Raw genomic sequence first — 14,212 nt, 5'->3', positions numbered from 1 at the left:
TTATATGTAATGATAATTAGGGGATTTAAAGTGCAAAAAAATGTTGAGTTTCTTAAAATATTAGTGGTTGACTTGTAAGTATTCATTACACTTTTTTCTAAACTTCAGAGACATAATTGCATGATTATATTTCAGAGGAAGAAAATTTTGAATCGTGTCAGATGGTCCTCGATAGTTAGAATTTTACCCTATGTGAGGGCAATGCATAGAGTTTTCAGCACTTTTGCTTCAACTTCCTTTTCTTTCTTTCTTTCGCTCTCTCTTTTTCTCTTTCTTTTTCAAGCCTTTTTTTCATGTCTTGATGTTTTTCTTTTTTTTCTGTTCTCGCTCTGTTGTCTTTTTTTCTTTTATAAAGCAAAAATCTCGTGGTTTTTTTTTCTTCTCCTTCTTTTCTTTTACTTCTTCTCCCTTTTTTCTTTTCTTGTGCTTTTTTTTCTTTCAAGCATTGTTTTGTTTAACATGTTTTTTCTTTTACATTTATTTGAGCAGTTTCAGTTTGATAGTACCTAGGATAGACAACCATCTCCTATTAGAGAGAGAGAGGAAACTTTATTAGAACTTGGCCGGCAGCTTGGTCTTGGTGGCCTCAGATGGCGGCGCTGAGTCCCTGAACTCGGGCGGCATCTTCGGCCTGCCGGACAGCCCAGAGCTGGTCGTTGAGCTCCGAGCTTCTGAGCGCCGCCTCCCAGCGGCGGCGTCGCCGACGGAGAAGGTCCCCCGCGGCTCCCGCAGACGGGACGGCGGCGGGACCGAGTGAGCTCGAGGCTTCCTGTTGCCTGGTATTGGCAGCCGCCATAGGCGCATCGCGAACGGCGGCCGTTTCTCGACCATTGTTACCGGCGCATTCCCAGAGCATGTGGTGCAGCGTTGCTCTGTGCCCGCATGCTTTACATAGATCGGTAATGTGTAAGTGCGGGTAGCAGTGGCGTAAGACGACCGGGCTGGGGTAAGAGTGGGTTTGTAGTAAGCGATAGCTTACGGCATCGTGTCTGTTTAATTTGTCATGCGGTGGCGGGAACTTTCGCCTTTCCAGTCTGTAGTGTTGTGTAATATCTCGGAACGTGATGAGACGATCACCCCATGACCATTGTGGTCTGTGTTGTCGCTGCGTGTCTGTCGAAGTGTCTCGATCCGGCAGATCAGAAGCCCCGTTCTCGGGAGCGGAGGCGGCGGCCACGGAATGTGCCGCGGCTCGGCGAGTGAGACCTCGAGCCGCGGCGTGGGCCGCCTCGTTGCCCGGAAGCGGGACATCGGTGTGTGCCGGGGTCCAAAGGAGGAAGACTGTTAAATTTTGTTGTGGCGATCGCGACGCTGAGTCACCATCACCGCACATCTTAAGGATGCGGGCCGCTTCCCGCGAGACGCGGCCGCGCGCGAAGCCGCGGATTGCTGCCTGCGAGTCGCTGATTACGATCGTAGCGTTCGGCACCGTGGCGATTGCTAGGGCTATCGCGGCTTCTTCGGCCGCCTCAGTAGTCGTAAGAATATTTTTCTTGTAGAATATGTTAGGAGAATTGCCTTTACAATAAAAACAATAAAGAAAGACAGGAAAGACACTGCATGAGTAAACTACACAGCAGAGTAAAGGACAGAGAAACTACACTGCATGGCCAACCGAACTTAGAACTTGCTATTGCACCGTAGTGATAAATATAATGCAGAACGAAAACAGAAACACGAAATCAAAAAAAAAAACTTCATATGAAGTATTGCTTGACCATCATTATGTGCTAAATTAAAAGCACTGACTTATTCGCGGTGGCCATTGGTTTAGTAAGTGTGAGGCAATCTTAAGATATGTATCTTCATATATAGCCTAGAAGGTTGGATAAGCGCTGTCAAAAGTTGCAACCACTACACTTCCACGACGCATCAAAAACCACCAGAGCCATTGATTAACTCTGGATTGTACACAAATGTTGACTAGATGCATCAGGGAAAAAATAAGCATGTTTTTATGGAGGTAGCATATCTAACAATAGAAACTGCATGCCGTCAAGTTTCTAGCTTCAAGAACTCATTTGACGCTGAATTTCACTGCATTAGAGCTTTGCCAAATTTCCTGACATCTCTATGAAGACGTATCGAACCTTCAGGGTTACATTCATTAATGATTCACAGCTCCGGTGCGAGCCGTACAGTTTCAGCGCCGTGGCCGATCCAATGTCACGCACTGGGTGAGGGTGCCCCTAGTGGTTGCTCCTGTCTATCAAACTTTTGCCGAAGCTTCATGACCAGTAAAAGTAATAATTGACTCTGGTACAAGTGTTGTTGTTGTTGTTGTTGTTGTTTTAACTGTTTTGCTGTGGAGAGGTTGAGGAGCCTATTGCCTCGGCTACTCCATATCACAGAGTTCTGCAGCGAAAAATAAAATAATAATACAGAACGGTACCCAAAAATTAACAATACGGAAAAGGAGAAAAAAAAACATAATAGCACACTGAAACCAGTTCAAATAACCTGTCAATACACAGTTTTTTTCACGCAGTTCACTCAGTCATAAACTACTTTCACGCACACCTTAGTACTCTAATGCCAGTATATACATGACAACACTTTACATAATACTCATTTCTGGCTGTCAGTCATAGGCGCTTGTCCAGTCCGGTCTCCACTAAAAAGTCTGTCAGGAAGATTATTGCCTTTTTCTGAAGATGCATCTCAGGCCATGGTCCAAGTAGTTTCTTTATTGTGAGGGGCCGTCTGTCCAAACTTGCTAATCTGTTCTTTAATTTTTCTCTTTCTTTCGCGTATTTAATGCACTCCAAAAGAATATGGCGAACATTTTCTTCTGCATGACCACAATGGCATTCCGGTGAGTTGGATCGATGTATCTTGTGCAGGAAGCTGTTTGTGTATGCTACTTCCAATCTAAGTCGGTGGATCAATGTCTCTAGGTGTCGTGGAAGGTCTGTCGCTATGGAAAATTTTCTGTGTGGATCAACTTCATAAAGTACCGTTTCCTTTGATTTAGGGCTCTCAAACCACTTCTCCATCGAACAATGGTTAGCCCCTTGCGATATAAAATGTCGAATATCCGTCCCAGATATAGGGATTGTGTAATCCCGTCCTTCCTTCAATGCTTTCTTCGCGAGACTATCAGCATCTTCATTTCCCTTTATTCCAATGTGGCTGGGTATCCATTGGAATACGATGTTGTGACCCTGCGATGAGGCATATTCCACAGTTTCTGCGATACATTGTGGTATTTCACCATTTCTGTAAGGTGATCTCACATTTCTGATTAGCTGAAGCGCAGGTTTGCTATCAGTGCATATCACCCATTTTCGTGGATCTGGATTCTCGCAGATAAGCTTAACTGCTTCAAAGATAGCCACCAATTCTGCTGTCGTCGATGAAGATTTGTGCGATAATTTGTACATATTCTTTTCCTGAATTTCGGGTATAAAGACCGCACAGGCTGACGCTTCTTCTGTGCATGATCCATCTGTATATATCTTCGTTTTTTCATTATGCATTACATGAAGCTGTTGAAGTACCAACTGTGCCGCTACTAGAGGTGCCATGGCTGCTTTCTTCTCTATGCCGTCTATTTCACGGATAACGTTGAGAAGTGGCAGCGTTCAAGGTGGTTTTGAAGGTTTCCATTGTTTAAATTCTGGTACTACTGCTTGAAATGATGATATAGTATCCTGTAGTCTCGTTGCCGTTCTTTGTGTTAGTGCACCAGATAAAAAATGACTTTCATGTTGCGTGAAAATTCTAAATAAATTTCGAGATGTTTCTTTAGTTCGCAGTACTGCCAAAGGTGGCTCTCGAGCCTCCGCATACACTAAATCACTGGAAGTTGACCGTGGTAAACCCAGACATACCCTCAAGCTCCTTGCCAATAACAAGTGAAGTCTCCTTTCGGTGGAGGCTGGGAGTCCGTGCAGCAGGGGCAGTGAGTAAGTTACGATGGGGCGTATCCAGGCAACATGTAGGGCTAATAACGACTCTGTAGTACCACCCCATTTGGCCCCGCAGAGATGCCGGAGGATTCGAATGGCCTGATTCATTTTTTGTTCCAGGGACTGGACATGAGGCGACCATGTTAGTCTCCGGTCTAAAATTACTCCCAAGAATTTATGAGTTTTAACCATTTTAATAGGCTGATTTTGCAGAATAATCTGGAAATTTCCAGGTCTTTTTAATGTAAACGGAAGTATGGCTGTTTTGGCCAGACTCAGTGCCATACCTCTTTGTTTTAGAAAATGGTCTACATTATCCAATCCTTCTTGTAGAGTTTGTTGTATATCCAAAAACGATGGACCAGACGTCCATATACTTATATCATCAGCATATATTGAACATCTGATGTTGGGTGGAAGATTATATGGGAGCTGCGCCATGACTGCATTAAAGAGAGTAGGGCTTAGTACGCTGCCCTGTGGCACTCCTTGGTTGACGACATGTTCTGACGTTGGGCCCTCCTGCGTAACTACAAAAATTTTCCGGTGCTTCAGGAAGTCAGCGATCCAACGCAGTATCTTGCCCTTGAATCCCTGTAACGCCAGGCCTTCCAGAACGTGAACGTGACTCACTGTGTCGTATGCTCGGTGGACATCAAGAAATACAGCGACAGTGATGTTTCCTTGCGTTCGTTGGTTTTCCACATCTGTGACCAAATCCAGAATGCAGTCCATTGTGCATCTACCTCTTCTGAAGCCGGCTATGCTTTCTGGTAGTAGTTTTTTCATGTCTTGCCACCATAAAATTCGTTCATTGATCATTTTTTCCATCACTTTTGAAAAACAACTCGTCAAACTAACCGGCCTAAACGAGTCCAACTGCATAGGGCTCTTCCCTGGCTTTAGCAACGGTACTACTTTTGATATCTTCCAACTTTCCGGAACTTTTTCTTCTTGCCAAATTTTATTATAGATGTCCAACAGGTGTAATTTTCCTTTTTTGCACAAATTAGCAAGAGCAGCGTATGTAACTCCATCTGTTCCTGGTGAACTTGTTCGTTTTACTGAAGACAACACATATTGGAGCTCCTCTGGTGTGAAGCTGTCATCCAGATCTGATGAACTGATCGCAGAGGACTTTGTTACAACCGCCGAAGCTGATTCTGCTGAGGATTTATATTCGCTCGTTTGGGCGGTCTCTCCATTTGTCAGTATAAGATCGCAAAATTCTTCGGCAATCACCCGTTCGCTAACTCCTCGAGACAGCGCTAGAGCCTGTAGTGGTCTCGAGTGGACTACTGGCTGTCGGAGGGCGCGTACCATGTTCCACAGTTGAGTCGCCGAGGTAAATGGGGAAAGTGAGGCACATAAATCTTGCCACCTTTTGGTTGAAAGCTTCTGCAGTTGGTTACGCATTGTAGTGTGTACTTTCTGTGCAACCTTGAAGTCTTCTAAATTACCTGACCTGCGATATCTTCTTTCAGATCGGCGTCGTATTGCCCGAAGCCTCTCATACTCAGCGTCAACACCCGAATACCCATCTGGAATGGGTACTGTACGAGTTGCTTTTGTTAGAAACTTTTTTATCTTAGATGCATACGTTTCTGCGTCAGTACAGGGTTCAAGATTTTGTCTCTGTAGTTCTCGAAAGATTGCCCAGTTTGTAATTCTTGTTGTGCGGTTATTTCTTGTTTTCTTCAACTTTGGGTGATATATGAATACTGGCAAGTGGTCACTTCCTCTTGTGTCAGCGTCTGCAGTCCAGTCTGCTCCAGCCGCTAATTCAGAGGAGCACACAGTAATGTCTAGTACGCTGCAGTAGTTATGCCCCCGTAGAAACGTTGGAGAACCATCATTTAGTATAGTGTAACCATAATCTTTGCATATTTTTGCTATAGCAGATCCCCTTACACTACAACGCTCACTACCCCACAATTCATGGTGCGCGTTAAAATCACCACATATAATTATGGGATCATGGTCAGATCTACACACTGCAGCCAACTCTGCGTATGAAACGTTTGCTTGAGGGTGCACGTAAACACTAACTACAGTTACAGTAATGTCACCAAACTTCACTTTGCATCTAACAAATTCCGGCGCATCTGTTTTTGAAGTAGCCACAAGTGTCGACGGAATATCGCGTCTCACACACAACATCACTCTGCTTTTTGCAGCAGGACGGTCTGCTTGGTACACCACATAATTGGACAAGCGAAAGTTAGTGGATACTCTTGTTTCGGAAATACACAAAATCGGAAACCCGTGCTGAGCGACGAATTCCCGAAAATCTCCACTCTTATTCTGCAAACCGTTGCAGTTCCACTGGAATATTGCACTTCTTTTGTACCAGTTAGATAGTCCGGTAGCCATGATTACGACAAGAGAAGATGCTCAACATCTAGCAGCAATTTCACTTCTGGTAAAGAACCTGCTTGTGGCAGGGATCGTAGAATTGCTTTGAGAGCCGCAAAGATTATTGGCAAAATGACTTGCTCGCTTCCGGCTGTCTCCGCCGAGATCGCATTTCTCGAAGAAGTTTTGCTCAGCAAGCTGCTGTGACCCTTCTCTTTGGTAGTCAGTGGCTCCTTGGCTGTGTCTGGCCTGGTAGAAAGTTCCACTTCAGCATGTTCCTGGGCCCGGACTTCTGTTCCAACGCGATGTTTTGGTGCTGAGCGCTTCAATACTTCCGAGTAAGAGTCGTGGCGCCGCTGTTTTGCACTTCTTTGTGCCGCAGGAACATCTTCGACTATATCCGCATTGGGTGCTGGACCTTTTTGTATCTTATGGTACCCTTTTACAATTCTCTCTCTTTGTGCCGCTGATGCCAAACGATTTCGAGAGCAGCCTGAGAACGACGCCGGATGTGGTCCAGCACAGTTTGCACACTTAGGTTGACGCTTCGAGGTGCATTCTTTGTAATCATGTGCGCCCGCACATACCTTGCATCTCTTGGTTCCCCTGCAAGTCTTAGCCTTATGCCCATATCTCTGGCAGTTGTAACACCTTACCGCCGGCTCAATGTATTCCTCGACAGTGTGGACCGTAAAGCCGAGAGCAACTCTTTTTGGCAATGGCTTGTCATGTCTAAACTGGAGTATTACATTACGTATGGGCTGCATTGTGGCACTTCCATCTTCATTTCTTACCCATCTCTTTTGTCGTGTGACCGAGATTACTCCAGCATCTTTAAGATAATCCAGTAGGTCATAATCACTGTATTCGAGTGGAACATCTCTTATCTTTGCTAGGGTCTTCATGTAAGACTGAGGTATCATCACTTGTACAGGCAATCCAGCCAGACTCTTGATCAGCAGTAACTTGTTTGCCGAGTACAACGACCGTACTCCAACACAAAATTTTCCGTCTCTGTTGATTCTTGATGATGTCACTTTCTCATTGATAGCAGAGATTATCTCAGACGCTATGCGATTGGGATTCACCTTCCAGAAAGAGTCCTCGGCAGCGATTGGTCTGAATACCACCGGTATCCCCGTAGCTCTGTTCTTGTGATGGGTGACCACCGTGTAAGCTCCCTCGTCTTCCTTGGGTGCTTCTGTATCCATCTGTGTCATGTCATTGAGAGAGTACGTCGATGTAGCGTCATCGTTGTCAACCTCTTCCTCCTCTGTACGCCTCTTCTTGCACTGCGAGGCCTCGCTGCTCTCTGTATGGGACGTTGATATTGTTGCTGAGCCTGCAGCAACTTGAAGTCGAGCGGGATGGATAAGTGGTGCTCCTCTTGGCGCTAGCGGCACCTCGTTGTCCCCCATACCCGGGCTTCGCCAGGTATGAGGCACGGGCCCGCTAAGGGGCAACTCTGATCGCGATGCGTAGTGAAACTCCGACTCACCGATGTTTAGCTGCCACTCTGGAGACAGTCCACCCACCGCACACACTGTAAAAAGATCCTGAACTCAATATAATAACTGAATTAAGAGAGCGAAAATGAAGCTACGGGCTTCTTCCATTCACTTCTTCTTCCTCCTTCATTGTACATTGCCATAGGGCATCAGAAAATTCGATGTCATAATGACTTCATGGTTTAAAACCAGTCACCCACTACAGAAGGCATGCATGTGGGTGCATAGCACCCACATGCATGCCTTCAAGGCCACATAGTGGGTGCATAGCAAGTTCGGTTTCATACGATAGGTCTTTGAAGTACGCACAAGGAACAGAATATTCTAATCGCTTCCAACTCCTAGAGGTAAAGCTTAAGGGTCCCCTGATTGTTGATGTGCTTCGATCGCCGCTGATTGGCAACTGCAGAGTGCTTGGTTTTATACGGTCTTTAGTGGGGCTGTCGATGCTCCTACAGCTGCCAAAATTGAGGCAAAGCAAGACAGGGCAGGAAACCTTGAAACTAATCATAAAGGCAATGCCTGCTGTAGTTTTTTCACTGCTAGCGCAAACGCTCGCTCCACTCCGCCTTAGTTCAGGAAATGGTTGTGATGCGACACGACGTAAAGAGTGTGGCTGCTACCGTCACACTACGTCTGAGTTCTTTCGCAAGGAGATGTGATAGATGCGCTCTCCCTTGCTGATAGCATACATATGTCAATTTTCTTCTTTTGTGCTCCTTTTTAAGGGGACAGGGTAAGCAAAAATATTGAAAAAAAGCATGTTCTCATATTGTGTTATTGAAATTCTACAGTCTGTTCTATCCAGAATTAGTTGTTAGCTTGTCTCTGTTGTTTTTTTTTCTAAAAGTGACAAATTTCAAAACATGAGCGGTGACCTGTCATGCCCCAATTTTCACACACCAAGAGCTTCCTTGTATTGCAGGTGTCATCGTCCTATGGAAAAGTTTGTTTGCAAGCTCGAGTGCATTTGGCACACCCAGAAAAGAATAGGCCCAAAGCTGCAAAAACAAAAAAAAGTACATAGTGGCATCAAAATTCCTTTCTATGAATTTATATTTGACCGGAAACGTCTTAGTAGTGTCAGCATCAGTAAGAAATAGATCTATTATAATTTGGCCTATATATTTTTATGAAGTCAGCTTGAACGACATGCGCAAAAATGTGTGGACCACATCTTCCCACATGGCATCAATTGATATTAACTCATCCCACAACCTGCGCCTGAAGAAAGCCGAAAGTTGGTGCAATTTCAACAAAACCCAGTTTAGAGGTGAACGATTCGTTCGTAAAGAGCACCTTCTCGCATCAGTTATTAAGGCAGGTAAACTATATTATCCGGAACTAGCTCATCCCGAATTACTTGCTAAATGTATCTATGGGAAAACTCGAAACCCTAATGAGTCCTTGAATATTCGTGTGTGTTTTGGGGCGTTAAATCCCACATGTTAATCAATCAATAAAATTTTAGTGTTGTAGCACACTAAAAAAAAATGCTTTTCTCGGACACTGAAAAATGAAAATATGCACTCTTGATGCTGTGCACCCTTTTAAAGATGACAGTATAGCCTTTGTGAATGCGCTGAACTTTTTTTGAATTTTGCCAGGGCACTGCATGGTGAGAGACCTAGGCACCCTTGAGCTGCGTCGACAGTCGTTAGTTGACAGGTCTGCACAGCAGGTGATAAAGAAGGGTCACCAGGCAAGACGTACAAACATAAAAAAATGACATTGGTGATGTGTATCTGGCTGGTGCGTATTGAACAGGCCCGTCAATTTGCTGTCATCTCGTTCTACTTTTAAACTATAGGTCCTTTTTAACTTGATATGCAATTATTCGAAAACATGCTTTTTTTGTTCGTGTTCTATTATCTCAGCAGCCACAATATCTAGAATCAAAATGTGGCTAGTATTTACATAATGTAACAGGCTATATGGTAAAGCAGAATTATTATGTTGTGAGGAAGCGCTCTTTTTAAACACGACACCTATTTTTTTTATTGAGCGGTAATTACGTATCCGAAGTATATACTTACAAAAATTAGCATTACAATTTTCACCGCCAAATCTGCTTCTATGAAAAGAGGAATGGCTTATGATCTCAATGATAGAAAAATATTTACTGTAACTTTTAAGAGTATGGAGTGAAAGGTACATAAACTTTGCCTAAAATGCATGGCTTTAGTGCTTACTCTGTTCCCTTAATGCTCGAAGCGATGCCAAAATCGCGCCACAGTGCCCACATGGCAGCTTCTAAAGGGAACGCATTTGGTAGTGTCATAGTGGCGAGTCCCCGTTGGTTTCGCGCTTGGCGCCAGGAGCAGACACGCTATATCTTGAAACAAAATGTTTTAGAGCCAGTGGGATTGCGAAGATAATGATCAGGAGGAATGCAAGACGCCATCCCATGAATCTGTACACAAGTGAACAAAAGATTACTTTATCTGATTTTCGGTGTTAGACACCGCAAAAAGGGTTCTCGCCACATGAACACGAAGTACACGCAAATGCAATGCCATGGGCGTGAGGAAGACAGGTCTGGAGGATAAGGTGGTGAATGGTCTGATCAGACACATCTGGCTGGTATTGAAAAAATAGAGCAGGCGTTGGAACAGCAATTGAGCCACTATAGGCACCCGGCAATGCAGTTTACGAGATCTGATGGTAGCGCTAGAACACACAGTGTAGCGAGTAGACGTAGCAAACCTGAGTCTTCCGATGCGTAGCCTAGCGAGCAGACGCAGCAAAACCGAACTTGCACATGCACATCATTTGCTTTTTTAGTTGTGAGCAAGGGGGTCACGGCTGAATATGTAAGCGCCCAGGAAGCGTTATTTAAAAACGTGCCAAAAAGGGCACTGACACTTCAGCGTGTCACTGTGTTCAGTGAGCGTTCCATTTTCTTGATATCCCTGGCGGTTGGTACCAACACTGCTGAGGTGGCCCAAAGAGCTTCGTTGCGCTCTCTGATATCAATGTCGGGTGTCTATTATCCAGGCGAAGTGAAACCGCGGACACATCCGGGAACACAGCTCCAATATATTTACATGGGCGGCCTGGGTCGCGAATTTGGCCGAAACAACCTCCTCGTGGTTAACGCTCCTTAACTATATACTAATTCACGCCCGACCTCCGGTGGAACACTCATATTGATAATGTATGCTCCAGGGCTACCAAGACACTGTATAGCCTTAGACGTAATCTTTATACCGCCCCATCTGATATAAAGTGTCTTACTTACAAAACCCTTGTCAGACCTATTATCGAATATGCTAAAATTGTCTGGGACCCTTACACTAAGACAAACTGCAATAAAATAGCAAAAATACAGCGACTTGGTGCGAGATTTATTTTTAATAAATATCGCCGACATCATTCACCTACTGAACTTTGTAAAAAAGCTGGACTGGATAGTCTTGAACTTAGGACGAGGATTGAGCGTCTGAAATTCCTCTTCCAGTTATTTCATAATCATTTTAAACTAAGCTTTTCAGATTACTTCCAGGTCAACACACAAGAACACTCCAGACATCGCCATAATATGTACATACCACCCCTAGTCCCATGTAACGATTGCTTTAAGTTTAGTTACTTTCCACGTGCTATTGAAGATTGGAATATGCTGCCAGAGTCTATAATTGGTTGTTCCTCGCTTACATCATTTGAACAGAATCTAAAACGTTTATTTTCTGAATAACAGTGGTGTGCGTGTGTACTTTTTGGTTGCATGAGACTGTAGTAGTTGTCTTTCAAATCTTCAGCGTGGTGCAAAAGTGCCGCCTCAAATGCGTCATGTGGTGTTCTGCGCGTATGTATTGCATTGCATGTGTGTTCCATTTCTTGTTATGTATAACTTCGAGTTGCTGCTCACAATAATACCGAGAAATTATCTCGAGACCTGTACGGTACTTCTTTTTCGCAACTAATTGTTTGTACCTCCACCCTGTAACGGCCCACTTCTGGGCTAACAGTATAAATAAATGAAATGAAATGAAATGAAATCCTCCTAGGGACGTTAGTAAAACCTCAATCTAGAGCTCAGAACTGGACTTGGCTTTCAAAAATGGAAGATTCCTCAATCTCTCGCTCTCCGGGGCTGTAGGTCTACTGGCAAACGCAGCTGATCAAGGCAGTTGTGCGCATTTTCCGCAGCCAACTGCACCGAAGATGAAATGCATGTGTGTTGTTACGCCTGCGAGTCCACACCGAACGTCGATGCCTCTGCAAAGGCAATCTCTGTCAAGGCCAGCAGTCGAGTCCGCTTGATGCGTTCAACCCTACGACATCACGAAGCCGCGGCGCCGGTCTGTCACGCAACGCACAGAGAGCTCCCTCAGCCCACAGCCCGGTGAAGCAATCGGCGCCTTCTAGTCTGGCGAGTCTTACGCAATGCATTGCGACGTCATTCGTCCTTGGGTGCAACGACGCGCAGCAGCTCCGGATTTGATGAGCAAGACGCGGCCCAGCGATGGGCCCCATTAGGGGATTCCGATACCACGGCCAGCGCCGCTTCTGGTGGGACGTTGGTGACTTCAAAGGATCCACCCGGTACCTATGTCGCTGGCAGTAGACCTATGTGTCAGAGAAGCTTCTCGTTCTTCGAGCACCTTTCGCAGTCGGCGCGCCCAGTGTCCTTGGCAGCAGCGAGTTTCATGGCACCCATTGTGACCTCGTCGAGGATATGCTTCGTAACAGAGAGAGAGGCGGACGGATGCATGCGAGAAAAGACATCTCGGCTCTTTGAGTCTCTAAGCTGTCAGCCCCAGTGCCGAATTTGTAACGCTTCTATTTCTGTGCTGTACGTAAACCTTCCCTTAACTCATTGTTGTTTCGTCCGCTCGTCTATCACCTCTGCGCCGAAGCAGTGGCAAGCTGAGTAACACATGCTAACAAACAGCTGGAGACCTTGGCGGTGGAATTCGGAGCAGTGACGCCTTCGGGACCGTGTTGGCGTCTCGCCTTCGTAACAATGTCAGCCTCTGTCGCTATTGTGTTTCCATTCCCATTCATACTGCAATGAAATTGGTGCCATCTGGCACTCCAATTAAATATAAAATGTGGCTCAGTCAAAAGCAAATGAATAGTCATTTTAGATGGCAGAAGTTATTTTTTCATTTTTCTTTTTAAGACACAAACATAACATTTATGATTCCCTTTGGTGGCGATGGATAATTTCATTGAAGGAGCTGCCATTTGAAGAGAACTGAAAATGCGAAGACATTCGGAATAGTCAGAAAGTCAGATTTCGTTTGCGTGTTGTATACGTTGTGTAGGACGTAGAGGAAGTACAATCATATTTCTTGTTTTATAGTCAGCATCTCACTAATATATTGAAGTTTTGATATGGGTCAAATGTTGTTTCGTATTCCGAATGCTATTTGAAGGGCCAGTTATGAAGGTAGTATGATAAATATATTTAGGTCAAAGTCTTGGGTGTCTCAGGCAGTGCGAAAAAAGTTATCAGAATCATGCGTCGATATCACAGGCCTTCAAAGTTGTCGATTAGTATGACCTCAGCATGACATGATGAGACGTTACATGATTAGATAATCACGTGACATTGTCGGCTGGCCAAAGGTACGCCGATCCTGAAGACCTTGCAAAACCATTCGAATAAAGGTTCCACGGTCTTCAGTCTTGGTGGCAGTGCATAACCACATTATATGCAGAAACATTTCTCGAGGTAGATCGGTGCAATCGACTATGATGTGCAACTTAGGCTGGGGTCGTCTTAGGCAAATGCGTGAGAGCTTTATTTTATTTTTGTGGTGACAGCACAAACAGGGCTTCAAAGCCAGGAACCCAAATCTATACGCATGCAGTTCTTATTACACTTTGTGCGCAATTACACTTGCGCAGTGAATGCTCTATTTAGCTGTCATCATAATGTTGCTATGTGCAAGGACATACCCGCAGTGACACTAACCAAAACGTAGATCGTAATGTATTTACTGTTCCAGACATCTGGCTTGAATAAAGTCAGTTGACATGGATGTGGATGACTGGTTACCCCAAGAGACAGCCAACTAAAGGGCTGCTGTTCACTTCCTCTACTATCTTCGCTTTTCCTCGCACCTTGTGTTATCGGTTGTCAGGCTTGCTCAATCCCTGATGCATATATTCGCCCGGATTCGTGTGAATGCCACTGGATTTACCTCGAGCCTAATACAGGTTCATTGTTGAATGGCGTCTTTTGCGGTTCATACTCGGCTTGCTCGGTGGGCAAACTTGGCATAATGGCTGCATGTATTGTCTCTGTCTGTGGGCGCAGTTCATAAGCAACGCCTTATAAGCAATGGCGCTGACAGGCGTTTGCGCACACGCGACATTTTACGTCGAGCTTTAGCAGCTTCGAACATGACACATAGATTATTGTCACTCTAAACACCTTGATCAAATCAACATGTTCATTTTCGCAACAATTTTGTTTGGGCCAGG

Source organism: Rhipicephalus microplus, chromosome 3 (assembly GCF_043290135.1).
Source record: "Rhipicephalus microplus isolate Deutch F79 chromosome 3, USDA_Rmic, whole genome shotgun sequence".
NCBI lineage: Eukaryota > Metazoa > Arthropoda > Arachnida > Ixodida > Ixodidae > Rhipicephalus > Rhipicephalus microplus.
Note: the sequence above shows the minus strand (reverse complement) of the source record.